The sequence below is a fragment of the Cydia splendana genome, chromosome 14 (genome assembly GCF_910591565.1).
Source record: "Cydia splendana chromosome 14, ilCydSple1.2, whole genome shotgun sequence".
Lineage (NCBI taxonomy): Eukaryota > Metazoa > Arthropoda > Insecta > Lepidoptera > Tortricidae > Cydia > Cydia splendana.
This window is the reverse complement of record NC_085973.1, coordinates 13779140-13793146: the sequence shown is the minus strand read 5'-3', so window position 1 is coordinate 13793146 and position 14007 is coordinate 13779140. Positions and strand designations below refer to the sequence as shown.

The following is a 14007-nucleotide window of genomic DNA, read 5'->3' as shown; positions in this document are numbered from 1 at the left end:
ATATATGTACAATGATTCATGTGTGATTTTAATATTCTGAATATTTTTTATGTAAATAACGAAATAAATATACCTAAATATCAGGGTATATCTTACGCTAGCGCTCAGCGTAAGATATACCTAGTACGTCTACCATCAGTTTTGACATTGACATATATACGCTCACGTCTACGTAACTTACTTTCTATGCATCTCGCTCGTACTCGCATATTAGTGCAACCGAGATGTACAGAAAGTAAATTACGTAAACGTGAGCGTTATGTCAATGTAAAAACTGGTGGTAGACGTACTGATATACACTACGATTTTTTGTCGTGCGATAATTTTGTCACAAACATGCGATGCGAATGCGAATTACATATATTATCGGCTCGATTCGGAAAATGAATTAGATTTCTACTAGACTTCAACAAGTTACGATACAGATAATTTAAAGATATTTGTAAGATAGATATGTCAAATTTGACGTTTCCGCGATTCTGGAGGTCCTCTTGAACGATTTCGACAAGTTATGACTTAGATATCCAAGTCACACCTAGTCGATATCTAATGTAGATCTAGTTGATCTCTAAATCGCCTCAAGATCTTGTGATTATCTCGAAATCCGAATAGGCCTGTTAGTCAGTGCGCGCATATACGACAAAAATATGTATTATTAATGATAAACCTACCGTACTATGAATGTTATTGAAGTTTAAAATCAAATTGGTTTTGATTTCTTGGATTAACAATATTGAGCATCTTTATAGTATATTACTCTAAAAGAACGTTTTATTAGCCTCAATAACAAGATATATAAAAGCCAAGTATCCGAAAGTCGAGACATACCGTTTCAGACACAATTGGATCCAATATCATTATAACTGCTATTTATCAGAAATGAAGGAATATTGTCGATATTTCAAGCAATCAGTCCTACACAAACAGAAATTTATATATTGACATTGTAAACGATTTCATTACAGCAGTCAAGGAAAGTAATATCGGCTGTCATAGATGTGATATTTACCGGATTGTCATTGAGGTGCTTCGGGGCAATTTCAAAAATTGTGTTCCAAAAAAAGTTATTTTGTAAAAATACTACCAGGAACTTACCTCCTTATTTATTCATAAGTAACCTCAATTTTTTTTGACAAATAGGGACGAACGATTGTCAACGGTTTGTTAGATTTGATAAGCGTTTATGAATAAATGAAATGATGAAATGAAAATCTTTATTTAAGGCAACTAGTGGCCCATACATAAATAAAGCCATGAAAGCTCTGGTTGTCAAAAGTTGAGGTTTGACAATTCAGTGAGCACAAACTTGTGGCGCCGTACAGCGGCCTGGTTTGGTTATTTAACTAGGGGACAAGTTTTTTTGTTAGTCCGCCTCTCTGTTATAATAATAAAAGGTTAACCTAATTTACCTCAGAGGATACGAAAAATGCTCCAATATCACCCCAAAGCACCTTAGGAACAAAAATGTTAAGCTATCGATCGAATTCCACGACGTGACATCGGAGCTTGGTGCTCTAATGGTATCCGTCTTTTATTGCGCGACGCAATACGAAGATAATGAGCCTTATGCCAACACAATAAGGGTTTTGTGGAAAGTAATTACCACAGTTTATTAATTATAGTGGACGCCTGCCGTCCATATTGGGGATTGTCAGAGTAGTAATTAGAAATGGGTGACTATATGAGTAGTGAAAAATAAATGTACCTACAAGGACAGTGGCGTGGTGCTATTTATCACGTTTATCACTATGAGGTGCGTAAGCTTCAGTGAACATTTAACACATTCATTGCCACTAAGTGCTACAAGTTACGCTCGTAGCGTCTTCGCCGAATGGAGCGCGTAGTCGCTACGAACAGCGTACCCGACAGTCGGGTTCTTGGCGCTGAATGTGTTAAAGGCATTTTTTTATTATTTTCGCATTCGCGTGAACGTAACTAATGTTAGTTATTTAATATTATACAACTGGTCCCCAGAATCTGCCCGAAAGAAACGTTAACGACTTTAAACGAAAAGATGTATTCAAATTAATTAATAAAAGAGTTGCATAAAATATGCAGTGATCACTGAGCAATTACGCTTGATAATATAAGAAAATTTTAATTAAATCTCATGCATTTATGTTGCCAATTACACACTTACACACTCTCAATAATAATATATTCTTAGTAATTAATAACCCTAGTATATCCGGTGGAACATAACGAAGGACTTTTACGCAAACGGATAATTCTTTAGGCTACATACTTTATTTTTTACTGATTAATCATGTTAATATTTCTAACCATTTTTGAGATACAGTTTGTTAAACTTTAGTGCGAAAATCTGTATGTTTCAACTCTAACAAGTAGATCCTACTGAATGACATAACATGTGTCAATTTAAAATGTAAGTAAATAACTTTGTAGGGTAGTCACTGATATAAAAATATTTCATTTTAATGATTTTGTTTTACTTTTTAATCCAGCTTTACGATTATAATAATTCGATTGTAGATCACCTAGATAACACTTTCCTTTCAGCTCGGTCTCTAGAAATGTTCCATCCTGTACCTATATTATTACAATATTGTCCTCTGCCGAATTTATCTAAGTTGCGACTGAGAGGCAGAAGGCTGAGTCCACATTACTATTATGACAACGTACATCACAGACAAGACGGGCTGAGCAAGCATAATCGTGCTCGATTTGAAATGCTGCATAGTTTGTATAGGATGATGAGACTCTGTGTTTGATATACACTTAGGTATGTAATCGTTTATTTGAGAAGGATTTGTGTTAAGATTGTGTTCAAATGTGTTTGGATATTGCCTGCATGTTTTGATAACGATATTGACTGCTTTGTACTCCGCAAATCGTTTCGTAGCGGTGGTCGTAGCACGTACTAGGTCTGTCTCGCTTTGGAGCAAAAACTCTGTTCAGATGATTTTTCGTAACAGTTAAGAGAAAGATTGTATTTTACCTCGACTAAAATGTCAAAATAAAAGTAAACTCAGTTACCTAGGTAGGTGGCGTTCGCAATGATTTATACATAGATTAACTGGCCTATTCGGATTTCTAGATAATCACAAGATTTTGAGACGATTTAGAGATCAACTAGATCTACATTAGATATCGACTAGATGTGACTTGGATATCTAAGTCATAACTTGTCGAAATCGTTCAAGAGGACCTCCAGAATCGCGTAGAAATCTAATTCATTTTCCGAATCGAGCCGTAAGTATTAGAATAACAAAAAAGATAGCTAGTTTAAAATTTGCCAATTTATTTTATATAATCATTTGTTGCTCATTACCAAATCTCACATAAATGCGTAAATAATTCTATACCATAATATGTTAAGGCCAGTAATATAATAAACCAACCCCAATTAATTCTGATAAAGAGACAAACCCCATATGCACGCATCTAAACAACAATTGCATGTTGTAATGTTAAATTAACGTTTTTTTAACACAAGCTATATCCTAAATAACCTATTATTTCACTAATCATGAAACTATCGTCGGGCGTTATAATTTCAACCCATCAGGCGTGCAAGATATACCTATTATAATTTTACTAATTTGTATTCAAATATCGTGTTATGCGAACTTGCGAACTCCATAAAACCAGTCTTTGCGTGATATACTTTTTAACCCCTTTATGGCGCGAATGCCTCCTTATCTCTTCTTCGCACCCTCATGTCATAAGAGGGTAAATAGTCGTAAAATTTTAAAGTCTTCGAGTTAAACGTTAGATACTCTACAGGACACTCTACTCGAGGTGGACTGGACATTTACTTCAAATAAAAATACGTTTTACTAGTCTATGGATTATTTAATATTTATAATAATAAGCTAAACAAAAAGCTGAATTTTATTAATAAATCATGGCATACATAATTTTACTTAATTTAAGGGAGATTAACCAAAAATTATATTTATTATTAAACAGAATCACACATTCTATAAAATAGGTAGGTACATTTTGTTAAAACTATGTTTAATTATTTGTATTAATAGTCATTCATTTTAATTCATAAGAGCTTGTTGCTAGGCCTACATGAATAAAGTAAATTTTGTTTGTTTGTTTGTTTGTTTAATTATCTATTCCTTACTATACAATGGTTGACTTAAAATAATTACTGACACAAAAAGTGTCTTACTTTTCCAAAAATTATAATGTTCCTTTTTTTTAAAATTGAACGTCTTGACGTAAAATAATAATGCTAATCGACGTCTACTTCAATAATAACGATAGTGCTAGCTAACAAAAGTTAAGCAATTAAAACACACAATCTCAAACCTATACATAATAATATATTAGCTCCAAGCAGGTCATTTAAATTAGTATAAATCAAGTGCAGTATTTCCTCGTATTAGGCCTACATGTATGTATGCTACTTCTCTCATAATGTTTACCATCACATGTTTAAAATTTTCGTAAAAGTAATTTAGCAAATTCGATAGGTACTCGCAAAGATATATGGAAAGCTGACGTAACTTGTAATGTCATTATCTCGGCGTTTGTTTGATTGCTTACAGATAAACGCGGAGCGGAATGAACCCGAGGCGTTTCTGGGGATTCTCAGGGGACCACAGGGGTTTCAATGTATTCACTTGCCGAGCGAGACCTACTTCATCCTTTAAGCAAACCAGTATAAGAGCGCTCTGTGAATACCGGCAGTTTTTACAAATCTGGAGGCACAATTTGTTTGGTTGCTTGAGAATTCGATTCACCACTAGGCGATAAGCAACGGGAACATACGAACAGATGTTAACGGGACTGTCGCCGGTATAACTGGCACACTTTCAGCTACAAAACGTTTTTTTTTTCTACATTTGGCGAGTTTTGTGGATTTTTGGTGAGATATTACTATTGAGCGTATTGGCAACGATTAAGTGAGAAGGAGGCTTATTTGTAGATTACCTACTAAAATATGTAATATTCTATTTGATACGGCGATGGTAAATTTACGAACGTACAATATGACTGCAGTTTCATTTAAATTTCAGGGCGTGTTTTAAATAGCCTGCAAGCGAAACCTATTAATATTAAAAACAAGTTGGTACAGTCAGCAGCAAAAGTTGCTAAGCGGGCGAGGTGTTCAACATTACCTTGACACGCCCTTATATATTCTCTTAAATAAAGTAGCCAAGATCATTTTGAACACCTGGCCCGCTTAGCAACTTCTGCTACTGACTGTATCATATTGGACGTTTCTAAATACGACTCTAGTTTCACTACACAACAGATACCTATGCTGTTTAGAATTTACCTATTTAAATAGGAACACATTGTCAAACAATAAGCCAGTTACAAACTAAACTGGGTTTCGGAACTCCGAAACAGAATTTACTTGGGAAATTTATATTACGAAACAATTTATACCTAACCGCCGCAGGAAAGCATAAATTGCAGCTCGCGATGCATTTGTCGTGCCGGGAATTTACACCCCACTTCTGCAATGGTGTCAAGCATCGGTTTATCTATCTATCATCCCATTCAAGCCGCATCGACCTACTGCTTCTGACTTCTGGGTCATGTTTTAGTAGCTTATAAACGTTATTTAACTATTGTTTGTATGGCGGTCAGCAAAATATAATCAGCGCGTGTCGATAACTTAGTATAGGTTGGAGCACGCGTTGAACCAGTTGAGATAATGTACGTATCGCCGCAGATTAGAGATGTGATGTCAAGATAACAATGATGTATAAAACGCTTAGTTATAATGGAATAAATTAGTCTAAGATTACCAGTCAACGGAGTCTTTTACTCACCCAACCCAGTTCCTCTAAAGTTTGTATTCGTTTCTTGGGTACTTATGCACACTGTGTTGTATCTAATAGTCAGCAGTTGCGGCGGATCTTGATTTCCTCTGGCTTGTCGCGATGTCCGAACAACTGAGCATCTTATCCTTTAAGCATCGAAGAACAGGTTAAGGATGGTTAAGGTCAATAAGTTGTGATACTTATCAGATTTCGTAAATTTAAATCAAATAATCAAGCGTCAATAAAAGTAATCAAGCGTTGGTAGCCTAACGGTAAGGCCGTGTGACTTTCAACCCGGAAGTCGCGGGTTCCTGGTTCATACTAATGAGTTTTTCGGAACTTAGTTAGGTATGTACGATAATAGATTTGATATTTATCAGTTACTAGTAGTTGGAGGCTTAGTGTCTTCTCTGGATTGGGAGGTCAGATGGCAGTTGTTTTCGTAAAAACTAGTGCCTACGCTAATTCTTGGGATTGCCAAGCAGACCCTAGGCTAAGCCGTGGCAAAAAGCCGGGAAAACGCCAGGAAGATGATGATCAGATTTAGTAAATTCGTTAACGTCTCCGCACATAGCCCAATCTCAAAAATTGGGTTCATAAAGTCATGATCGCTGGGCTAATGCGATGGCAGCGGTCGCGTGCTGGCTCCAATTTGTGTCGGCGCCTTATCGGCCCGGCTAATGTTCAGTGTAATGCCACTTCCGACATGAAAACTGTTCTGAACTCATTGTTCTGAACAACGCCTCTTTAAAATATTGTGTGTAACATGGCAGTCGATAGGAAGTCAGTCGTTTCCTTGTTTTGATGTGGGGTCCGCTAAGGTGTGAATATTTATCTAGGTGAAAAACACTAGCTCTTCATTTGGTCACCTGTTGTCTACCACAGTTTCATTTATTTGCTTAGTTTCTACGCACCGTTTCTTTTGTAATTGGCGTGCAATAATTAGTAGTTGTATTGTATTATATTATAAAGTTTGATGCGTGATTCATGTAAGGTCGTTTGAGGAATTAATTAAATTTAATAGATAATAAGGAAACATAAGGTTCTTTCATCAAAATATTGTTTTAGAAGATACAAATTCAATGTGTATAATTTTATTACGCTTTCCGAGACTGGCCTTTCTGAGTTTTTTTATTTAGTCTCAACAAATTCCCTGTAATAATGGTTAAAGTAAGACTACATATATGTGAACCTAAATAAACAATCAGTACTGAACAGTAGATTAAATTAACGGTTTTCTGTTTACATAGCGGCACGCCTTTGTAGCTCCGAAACGTACTCGATGTTTTCATCGATTTCCATCAGAGTGAGTAACGGTGCGACGTTACAATAGCGTAATACAGTCGAAATTGCAGGGTCGGAGTTTGATTTAGTGCCGGAATAGTACATTGTGTATTAAGGGCGGGAAATAAGAAATTACGAACGAGTGTCAATTTTAAGCCCGACGCGAAGCGAGGGCTTAAAATGTTCACGAGTTCGGAATTTCTTTACCGCCCGTGGCACACACAATGTTTTTCATCACACTTGTAAGGAAAAAAAGGAGAATTAATAAAAACAAACTTCTGTATAAAACACTTTTCCGCCCTAGGGCGAAAATTTCAATTTCCCGCCCGCAAGCCCTACGTGTAAATAAGTGTTTTTCATCACACTTGCTCGGAAAAGATTTTTTCCGCCCTAGGGCGAAAAATTCAATTTCCCGCCCGCAAGCCCTACGTGTAAATACATCTTTTCCGAGCAAGTGTGATGAAAAGATAAATTCACAACAAAATACCCGTATTCCCCGTCACGGCAAGCAGGTGCACGGATCAGCATTTGTCCCGTCAACAAACATAACAAAAGCTATTATTACGATCTCGCAAAGTTTTTCTACCTTCGAGAAGGATCGGGCAGCGCGTCCTGATATATCGCCTATGTGGGGCACGCAAGAAAACAGTTTTTCATTGATTCAGTGCCGCATCTGGCGACAAAACGCCTCAAGCTTTCCATTCTGATGACTTGACTTGACATTTTTATTGCGCGCCATATTTTCCCGGCCTCCAAGGCGTTCGCTTTCTTGAGGCGACGTGAAATATTGTTCAACTTGAAGGACACGTGACATGAAATAATCTGTTTAGAGTAAATAACACAGAGTTCAAACATAGTTGTAATTGGCAATAGGGGCATGGTTTCACAGTTCGTTTAACAAACAGTGCCTAACTTAATTTCAACTGTGCATGCTTTAATAGGCTGTTACTTAATTGCATCGCATTTATGGACAATTGGACATAGTTCTAAAATTGATGCACATAACATAGTTAGAGCTCATTACCTTTCCAATGATTACCTGTATATTTGATCGAGTACATGTTGCTAAAATGCAAATCATTCTAAGATGTTAAATAAATTACAGATTTATTTATATCCGTAAGTTATTTAATTTGTCGTTATCGACATCACTTTTTCTCCTGAATGAAGGACCATCTATTTTTAAACTTCTTCGTTTGTCTCCACAAAGCGAACTTTTAGAACACAACTGTCAGACAACATTACGGGCGCTCTTAAAACAAAACACAATTTGTCATGATTGATCAAAGAAGTTGGGCAAAACAAAAAGTGCCGAGTAACAAAGGCCGTCTTTTGTCAAAGAATTTTTGGTAAACATATTGACAGCTCTCAGAAAATGTGAGACTGCCTTTTAGTCGTGACGGAGGTATATTTGTTCTCGTATGTCAAAGTTATTGAATTTCCTCTAGGTGAGGTGATACCTACTACTCGGTTCGGACAAAAACTAGGAATCTAGACCAGCAATATGACAATTATTTCCATTTTATTACGAAAAATGATTTTAAAATTCTATGTCTTTTTCTCTCCACTGCACTGGCCCTTACAGTTTTGTTATTAGATATTTGCGTGTCACATTGGCAGCAATTTTGACCAATTGTGATTAGAATTAAATTGTTTATTTAATAATAACTTCTGTATTTAAAATTGAAACCTAATCTGTGTGTCAATTTGACTAACTAACGGTAAAATGTATATTGTGGTATACAATTGTAATATTTGCAATTTCCAGTATGAATGTTGAGAATTCTACCCGAGATTTCGAAAAAGACATAACTGAAGCCACGGTCCATTTATTTTATTAGTCCGTAAACAAACGGGTGCTCCTCGGAAGCTATTAATATTTTAGCTCGCCAAGTTAAAAAGCGAATCGAGTTAAGACATATTTTTTCGAACTCGGTCTGGGGCATAAACAGGGTTGTAAATATTCATGAAAAGAAAGCCCTCTTGTCATAGGGCCCGAGCCTGATGGATGGACTCCTGCTCTGCCGCTTGCTTTGCTTTCGCATGATGAATATAGTTCTTACATCGACTTACTGGACATAATATTGTGTTTTGTGGGCAAAGGGTTGACAGTAATCAAGGTACAAACATTTTTCAATTGGCCATGTAACTTTTAAAATAATTACAAATATCACTAACTTACAGTATAATAAGACAGAAGTCTTTAATAAAAATAGGCGATATAAAATAGAAGTTTTCGCAGTTTTTTGTAATATCCCTATCTCGTGCATTATTAATCTCTCCCCTAGTTTTTGTATAGTACATACATAGTTATTGTTACTCTGTGGCTGACATGTTGCTGTCATATTTTTAGTTATATCCCGGTTTATTTTATATATATTTATATATGTATGTCTATTTGTATTTCGTATATGTGTATGTTTATTCAATGTGATTGTGTGGTTGAACGTAGGCTCCATAATGTTTTTGCAACACCTACTTTTTCGATTATTTCTCTGTTTCCGCTACCTAAAGGTTGTCTGGAAAAGATCGCTCTTTAGCGATAAGACCGCCTGTTGTCTGCCTCTACATTTAATCAATTGTTCTTATCTTTTGTATCTTTTTACTGAGGTGTGCCAATAAAGAGTATTCTATCTATCTATCTATCTATCTCGTGAGAGGCGTGAGAGCTATGTCGAAAAGATGCATGGAACTTGGCGTCGCCTTATCGACTATTCCATCCTAATACGCCGCAAAACAGATAAACACAAAAAGTTCCTCAATGTTATCGGGTGCCGAGATTTCCGTCGCAGTACATACATTATCTATAAGCAGTAATCCAGTTGGATTACTGCTTGCGTAGTTACGAGAGTTTAGGATCAATTTAGCCTCGCAGATTTTATTCAGCTATTGGCAGTTGTTAGTAAGCATTTGTAAGCTATTGTATGATTAACGCCTGATAGACTGGGTTAACAAAGCCTGACAAAAAAAAAACAGATTTTGATTACCTTATGTTCTGGACGTGTATTCTTAGTCCATGCGTACCCTTTTAATCGCCATAGTCTGATACATATATAAGACATATAATAACCAGCGCATTTCGCCGCAGTCTGATAAATAAGACAAAACTTCGTATAACTTCGTACCGGCGGTGACACGAGCAATTCTATGGTCGTTAAATGGTTACGCAGCTGCGTCCCATTATGTTTAATCTAAATTAGTACAAAAAGAATGCATGCCCAGTTGACTTACTGTTTTAAGCTAACTGTGTCGGAGATTTCCGCAAAGATTTCCCGCCACCGGTGCGGAAGCCGCCCCGAGTCCTACTTTTGATACTGACGTATCGTGCACGTACATTCCTTGGCGAAATGCAAAATGGTTAACGTCAAATCGAATTCCGAATTTAAATTCTGAGAAAATCTCTACATATCCAAGAGTAAACTGCAGATAACAAATTTAAAAGGTCACACAGGGTAGGTATATGCATACTCGTATTAGTAAAATGCGGTTAATGTTAAATGGCTCGCGATTCGAATAGGGGTATTTACCCTGGCTGGCTTTATCTGCGTCTCCCTTAGTACCTAAAAGTTCATTATATCATTAGCAAAAAAAAAACAACAATATTTGATGGTATGCTCTGTGTGCAGATGAAAATGTGATTGAAAATACATATAAATTCTTCAGATATCAGCTGAAATCTGCGTACGAGCTTCAAGGATTTCTGATCTTGAATAGCAATGAAAGCTTTTTCCTCCTCCTTCTTTTTGTATGTTGGGGCCCACTGATTAACAGTCCGCCGGACGGTATCGGCCTGTCAGTTATTCGGAACTGTCAAAATTTTGTCCTAACTGACAGGCCGATACCGTCCGGCGGACTGTTAATCAGTGGGTTAACGGGTTATTTTTTTATTAGCTTACTTTCTTTTCACAAAAAAAGGTAATAACTTTACATTACAAATGTTTGTGTTATAACTAAGTACATCACACGAATTTACACAAAAACAAAAATTACAATGCTTAAATATTCACGACTTGAGTAAAATTAATATAAATTTTCTACAATATTTTATGCAAATCCCCAACACAGACATCCGCCTCATGCAGCAGCCAAAGGCTTACTGATTGATTTCTGCCGCAGCTGCGGTTCCCAAGACTTTTAAGCCTCATTTAAATATGCAAATCCTAAGGGCTGGCATTAATTTGCAGCTTGTCTTTACTGCAACTTTGATTGTGTACGATTACTTTGAAATTGGGTAACAAATTTCACAAATTTGTTAAGTGATTAGCAAAGCGTTCAGCTATTTGCATTTTTCATTAGGTTCCTGGGATCCAAAAGGAATTGTAATGATTTTGAATTTAGAACATTATAAAAATATTTTTTATTATTTTTTATTCACACTCATATCATAAACACTCTATGATGCATTAAAAACCGCAAATTCCGGCCAGCATTAAAGATAAACTGTTGTGTTAAAATAAAATTACAGTGCAATTTTGTTCTAGCGTAATAATTAATAACATCGAATACGATTTGGTTATGATATTCAAATGTCGAACATCTCTAAAAAACAAACGAGTGTGATTTATATTCCAATATCAGTCGAGTTTTATTCGAAATGAAATTACATTATGAAGTACATTTTCAAATGTAAATAGAAATAGAGTAAACTACTACTAACTTCTAAGTCATCTTGAATAACCTTTAGATAAACGGATAAGTATAAACGAGTCACACATGTAAATATATATAAGCTTCAATATTTAATAAAGCTAACACGCCGAGTAAAGAACGGGTACACCTCGAGGAGTGATCCATTGGGAAGATTTATGATAAAGGCCTAACTTACGAATGTCCCCACCCGCTGAGAGCCCGCTGTGCTTGTATAACTTTGCGTTTTTGTTTATAAATCAAACGTAGATTTAAGCGTTTTCTTGCTAATATCAGCGATATGCGAGAGTCGTTATTGAATTGACTTTAATTAATGGTTTAAGAAAAGTAGTGTAAGTATTTTAAAGGCATTTCGTTTTAAAAAGGTGTAAATTAATAAAAAAAATATTTAAATTTGTTACAGGTAAAAAATACAATCTATCTACTCAATGATACTTTCGGCAAAGAAAACTCAACACACAATTGGTGAGTTTTAAAATTTAATCATACCTACACAATGTGTCAATTGTCAGCAATTAATCTATAAAAAATAATTCTCTACTGTCCTCCTAGGAGTTTTTCCGGTTGCTTTCTAATGAAGCCCCTGGGTACGGCTTTTAGACTTAATATTTTTATCCGAATGGTGTTGGTTTGTACGTCCCTCTTAAGTACACTAATAAAGTAATAAATGAGTTCTTGCAGCAAAACTTGTTTTGTTAATGAAATCAGTGGTTTATGTATAAACCTTTATCAAAGTGACCGACAATATAGTCTCAAACGTGTCGCAATAACGCCGCTGTTTGCTCTGTTACGTCAATCGCGTACTGTAACCCATCTTTCAAAAAGCACATTTGGTTTAACCGTCACTCGCCGAACACGCGCTTCCTAAAATTCGATTTTCTGTTTGCCATGTAGACCAACGCGTGTTAACATAGGCTGGCACTACGAACAATACCGCCATGCGGGTCCAGATAAACTTTGAAATGGTCTCAGAACCATCAAAATTTAAAAGTAACCTTATTGTCCTAGTTTCAAAGTGCATTTTCGTATGATTGTGCGCCCGGGATGTAACTATGCCTGAATAATCATTCATGTAAATGGCATGACTCGGACCGACATTACATTTTACCCTCGATACTGAGTTGGGACGAATGGTTTAGCCGAATCCTGAATGGATAACGCGTTTTAAAATACATATTTCGGGTGCGGGCAGACTGATAAGTATTGTTTGAGGGAGCTTATCAAATTGCTTATTGAACCACAGAGACAAACAGATTTTTGATGTTTTCTATGTCACTGTTACTTCGATAAGGAAGTGAATTGCCTTTGTCTTTTACAGGCTGTAACGTTATATAAAATGGATACTGATGAATACTGAAATGGTACTGATAATTCCACTACATTACGTTAGATGTCGACTACGAAATAACGCGCGTTTTGGTAAGATAAAAGATAACTGATGTATGGAGTTACCACTCTTCTTTACTTATTACTCTATGCTAAAGCCGAATCCGTATCATTATGATAGTTATGATATCAAAGTCGAATGTATAAATTAACCTTTTATATGCTTTGTCCCGAATCTGCATCACACAATTTGGACTGTAAGTTACAATCCCAAGGTTATTAATATGGCATATTATGCCTTGTCCCGAATCCGGATCACACAATTTGGAATGTAAGTTACAATTTCAAAGTTATTAAAGGCATAGTATGCCTTGTCCCAAATCCGCATCACACAATTTGGACTGTAAGTTACAATCTCGAGGTTATTAATTCAGTAGCAAATTTTTGACAAAAACATACGTAGGGTTAATCGTGTTTTAATTTTACATCTATGTTAAATTTTATTTAGTAAGTATCCATCCTAATTCTATATTTGAACGTATGTATACATACGTAATATCACATTTAAAGTTCTTATTAATACTTTACGTTATATGTTAGTACTAAATGCGTCCCTTTGTTAGTACTTAAACATCAGTGCGATCGATTCCCTGCGGCTAAAAAGTACCTACTTACCTAATGAAAACAGGTTTAAAGTTAGGTAGGTACTGACGTGCCCGGAACCGCGGTATTCGTAACCTCATTACTTCATTAGATTATTTCAAAACCACTCTTTTGATTCTATAAAATTTAATTAAAAATTCTTCCGTGAACTTCCATTATGGAGATTAATTTGGATCACCTTTCCACATCCTCATTATTATGAGGAAACTCGTGAGCACTTTGGTATAAAATACATGCGGTGGATTTACCTATTAAAAAAAACGAATTAACAAATTAAGATTATTAACATTTGAATAAGGTTCAGAATTTCAGATTTAGATCTCTTAGTGAATCACAT

The 14007-nt window shown here is 35.8% G+C and overlaps 2 protein-coding genes across 2 annotated transcripts in view; one reads left to right on the top strand and one right to left on the bottom strand.

Annotated features, from left to right (window-relative positions):
• LOC134796759 (brachyurin-like) overlaps positions 1–14007 on the bottom strand; it is a 519833-nt gene that overhangs the window by 82439 nt on the left and 423387 nt on the right. The gene's annotated exons all lie outside the window — the stretch shown is intronic.
• LOC134796701 (semaphorin-2A) overlaps positions 1–14007 on the top strand; it is a 415353-nt gene that overhangs the window by 72106 nt on the left and 329240 nt on the right. The window lies entirely within an intron of this gene.